Here is a 5,000-nt window from a genome sequence, read left to right as displayed (position 1 = left end):
CCTCTCCTACATTCACTTCCCTTCCACCCGTCAATCCTTCTATCCTCTTCACTACTCTCCCTTTCTCTTTCCTTTCCGCTCCTCTCACCCCCTCACCCCACCCCTCTTCCGCCTCGCTCATCTCTCCATCTACCTCGGTTTCCTTTCCTCTCGAACTTCTATTTTCTTCTCTTTCCCTACATTCTCCCTTTCTTTTTTTATTGTTTCCTTCCCCTTTCCTTATTTCCTTACTATTCCTAGTGTCTGCTCCCCATTTGTTTCCCTTTCCTCCACTCGTCCCTTCACCTTCCCTTCCCTCTTACCAGTACCAGTATCCTTCCCTTTCCTTCTCCTGTCCCTTTCCATCTTTCCCTCTCTCCTTTCTTTCTTCTTTCTTTCTTCCTTCCTTTCATTCTTTCTTTCTTCCTCCCTCCTTTTCTTTCCTTCCTTCTTACCCTCCGCCATTTCCCCTTCTCCTCCCACTTTCGCATGGCAACCAGTCTCGCAGTGTACCACCTTAACTTTTTTTCCTCTCCATTTTTATATGCTTTTTACCACTGCGTCTAGAGTCCTTACTTTTACCTTTGTCTTGAATCTCCTGTCGTGCCTTTTAAAGTCCCGTCTTCGCAAGCCCGTTTTTTCCCCTTCTTAATCATGCTTTAACTTTGCTTAATCCTCATCATCGTCAGGTTCCGCCCCTTTCACGTCTGCTCTCTCGGAAATTTTGGCTCTTTCTCTACCCATTTTCTTCCTTTCTTTTGTAGCTTCCAATACCTTGCTTGCATTTTTTACTCTCCCTACCAACCACTCATCTATGCACCCCTTTAAAAAAAACACCTTTATTTAAGAAAATCTGGTTCTCTCCTATTCAGATAAGGATGCCATTCACTTCTCTACTCTCGGATCACCTATTTTTTCATCTTCTCTCGCTGCTATTCTCTCTTTCTATGTCTTTATTTATTTTTTAATCTCCTTACTCTGTCTACATTCTGTTTTCCTCTGGTCTCCTTTCCACTCCCACGTTTTATATCTTATCCTTCCTTCGTTTCCTTCTCCCCCTAGCCCCTCTCCCTTTTCCCTTTCCCCTAAAGCCTCTGTTCGCCTTCCTTTCATTCCCCTCTTCTTCCTCCTCCCTCTTCGCAAATCCCGCCGCAGTCTCACTCAGCTATTCATGGGAAATACATAAAATTCAAGATCAGTTCTTGACGTTGACTAGACATTTTACTTGGGACTTTTCCCCGTCGACAGGTGCTCCCTCCCCTTCACCTTCGCAGTCAAGTGCCGTCCAAGTCCCTTTGCTGAGACAGGTGCTCTGTCTGTTTCACCTTCTTCATCAAATGCTATTCAAGTCTATTTAGGGTCAGCCTATTCTCTACCCAGTCGCTGTCGACTCATGCTTTTTCCAAAACAGTTACACCGCAGTTTCCTCACTGTTAGCTGCTACTACAACAAATACTCTTTCTTCTCCCTCTTCCTCTCCCTCTCTCTCCCTCATTCTTTCTGTCTATGTCTCTCCTTTTCTTTTTATTTCCTTTATCGTAAAACCTTAACCTGACATAATTTTTATTTAAATCAACAACATAAATTTATTAGAATTATACAATAACTAAAATAAAAACTTAATAAAAAATACATGAGTAAATAGCACACACATAAGTGAATATGGAAGCGGTCAAAGTCCACCAGAAGCATCAAATATCGTCCACAGCCAAAATTAGAGTAAAGGCACTAGGAAACCAAGGTGGGTGATGACCCTCTAAAGCCGTGCGCCCAGTAGTCAACCTGAGACAAGAGCCTATTGACAGTATTCCGCCGAATGAATCCAGCCCCGGTATCAATTACGCCCTATCACATGACCCGCCGCGCCCTTTGTGGCGACGGGCTTCCAGAAGGCGGCTAGAAGGGGCGAGAGTACACCTCCACAGACAAAGACGCACACGAACACATACGCAGACCAGACGTTCCCATGATCACACGTGCACATGTGAACACGCTGGCACCGACTATCGCACACACACACACGCAGAATCGCATTCCCAACAAGAAAAATGTCGCACTGCATAGAGCACAGTTGGTTCGCCACAAAAATATTTGAGTGCGTGTTTTATTGAACTGACCACTCACAGGCGACGGGGGTAGGGGGAGCCCCGATGCCCCCCCCCCTTCCCAAGCAGATCCAGCCTCCACCTATAGGGAGATGATCCAAGAAGGGAGCACAGAGGGGAGGAAACAAGAAATGGAGAGATTTCGATGAAGGATGGAGAAGGGATAAGATGAAAGAGGACGTGAGAAGAATGGATTAGGAGGGAGAAAGAGGAAGAAAGGGAGTGAGTGGGAAGGAAAAAGAGAGGTAGGAGAGAGAGGGTGTGAGGAGAGAGAGGGGAAGAGAGAGGGGAAGAGAGGGGGAGGGGGAGGGGGAGGGGGAGGGGGAGAGGGAGGGGGGAGAGGGAGGAGGGAGGGAGGGAGGGAGGGAGGGAGGGAGAGAGGGATGAAGAGAGAGAGAGCGAGAGAGAGAGCGAGAGAGAGAGCGAGAGAGAGAGCGAGAGAGAGAGCGAGAGAGAGAGAGAGAGAGAGAGAGAGAGAGAGAGAGAGAGAGAGAGAGAGAGAGAGAGAGAGAGAGAGAGAGAGAGAGAGAGAGAGAGAGAGAGAGAGAGAGAGAGAGAGAGAGGAGAGAAAATGAAAATAACGATGATATACCTAAAGCATTCAAATGATAATGAAGCCAATATGAAGCCAATATCTACAATAATCAAAATAAGAACAATAACAATAATATAAATACCAATGTTGAAATTATCATCATTACTAGTATTAGTAATACTATTATTTATATCAGTATCCTTATTGTTGTGGTTATGATAATTATGATTATTACTGTAGGAAGTGTTGCTGTCCTTTAGTTGGTTGCATTATTATCAACATCATTATAATCATCATAATAATAATTAAAATGATAATAACAATAAAACAAAAAACAATAACAACAAAACCAAAATCATATCAAAAACAATAACAGCAATGGCGCAGATATCACTATAAAAAATAAAAAAATGATAGATCAATATCCCCTCCTTTCCCCAACCTACCCTACCCCTCCCCCTCCGCCTCCCCTCCCCTCCCCCGGCTGGCCCCCCACCAACAGGATTCGAGGCAGATGACATTATTGAATTGATCATTAGTCTAATCCCGTCGCGGACTTCAGTGTAATTCATCATGTTTCAATGAGTTTCGCGACGGCCTTCGAACAAGGAGGTCTGCGCCAGAACAACAAAAAAGGATAATGATACAGAGTCCAAGGGATACAATGGAGGATCGAGTGACGATGATGAGGATAATGGCGCAGGATTTGCAGTGATCTTAGGGTAATGGGGGAGCGGGGGGACGAGGGATATAGAGAGGGAGAGGGAAAGGGAGGAGGAGAAAAAAAAGGAAAGGAAAAGGGAAAAAGAGAAACAGAGAGAGAGAGAGAGAGAGAGAGAGAGAGAGAGAGAGAGAGAGAGAGAGAGAGAGAGAGAGAGAGAGAGAGAGAGAGAGAGAGAGAGAGAGAGAGAGAGAGAGAGAGAGAGAGAGAGTGAGAGTGAGAGAGAGTGAGAGAGAGTGAGAGAGAGAGAGAAAGGGGGGGGGGAGAGAACAGAGAATAAAAGAGAAAGAGAAATAGAGAGAAAACCGTTAATCTAGCGTTAATATGACTTCAACTTGACTTCAATTGCATTCACTGTTTCACATTGTCTAATGTTTCACTTTTCTTATCTTAGTGTATTTCTTATTTTGTTTTCTTGTCTTAAAGTGGAACTGAATTCAATTTGAAGGATTTAGGTTGAAGTTCAGTCTCACCTCAAAGGCTTTCATCAACAATTGTTATCTTTGGAAAAATTATTGATGCACTTCATCTGCGGTCTCTTCCATATTTCTTGAGGTATTTTTTGTTCTCTCTCTCTCTCTCTCTCTCTCTCTCTCTCTCTCTCTCTCTCTCTCTCTCTCTCTCTCTCTCTCTCTCTCTCTCTCTCTCTCTCTCTCTCTCTCTCTCTCTCTCTCTCTCTCTCTCTCTCTCTCTCTCTCTCCCTCCACCCCTCTCGCTCTCCCTTTTCTCCCCCAGCAAATGAATTCGCGGGGGGTGTTTTGATTCTCTTTTTTCATTCATAAAAAGCGCCCTTTGAAGAAAAGCCGATATTGAGAAAATTCCGAGAAATATCGATTGGCGTGGGTCTCTGGGTGACCTTGGGGAAGTTTTGGCCCACGCCAATCATAGATATTTCTCCCTGGAACACAATGCTTTCCAGTAGCATGATAGTATTTATCAATTCAACTGGATGTTATTCGGATGCCAATGGCAAGTCAATTCTACATTCTATATATAAAGTCGCACTCACGCACCGGTACAAGCACACACACAAAGGGTGGGTGGGTGGGTGAGTGAGTGAGTGAGTGAGTGAGTGAGTGAGTGAGTGAGTGAGTGAGTGAGTGCGCGCACGTTTTTTCTTTTTCTTATGACCTCGATTTATCCATTAGCTTTTCAGTTTTTCCTGATTTTCCTGTCTTTATCTTCTCTAAATATTTCTCTTTATCTACATACTGCTCTCTCCTTTTTCTATATCTTATCGTATTCCCCGCTGTAGCGCCAAAGTTTCAAAGAGCTCGTGTGCCACTATGTGCTATAAAGGAACTTAAAACGAAAAAGGAAACATAAAGCAAGACGCAAACTGGCTGCGGGAGCGCCATTATGAGGATAAAACAAACAACAGCTGCAAATGAAGAAAGAAACAACAAAAAGTGTGAGGCAAGTTTAATCTTTCCCGTCAGACTCTATGCTACATCTAAATGCCCTTATGTCTTCCAGAAATAAAGTACTAATAAGGAGCCTTGAAACACAGGATTTGCCTATACATAGTCGCTTAAAAAATCATTAATGCAACTTCAAACGTTCTATGAATCGCCCCATAAATGAGGCAAAGTACTTTCTTCACGCCAATGTTATAATTAAGGATATCAAGACCTACTCCTAATACCCTTATTAATTCTTG

General features: G+C 43.8%; 1 protein-coding gene across 22 annotated transcripts in view; it reads right to left on the bottom strand.

Annotated features, from left to right (window-relative positions):
• The window catches only part of LOC122259883 (putative polypeptide N-acetylgalactosaminyltransferase 9), a 560,190-nt gene that overhangs the window by 95,409 nt on the left and 459,781 nt on the right, over positions 1-5,000 (bottom strand). The window lies entirely within an intron of this gene.

Source organism: Penaeus japonicus, unplaced genomic scaffold, assembly GCF_977035675.1.
Source record: "Penaeus japonicus unplaced genomic scaffold, GWHDUDI00000001_assembly GWHDUDI00000039, whole genome shotgun sequence".
NCBI lineage: Eukaryota > Metazoa > Arthropoda > Malacostraca > Decapoda > Penaeidae > Penaeus > Penaeus japonicus.
Note: the sequence above shows the minus strand (reverse complement) of the source record. Positions and strands in the feature narration are given on the sequence as shown.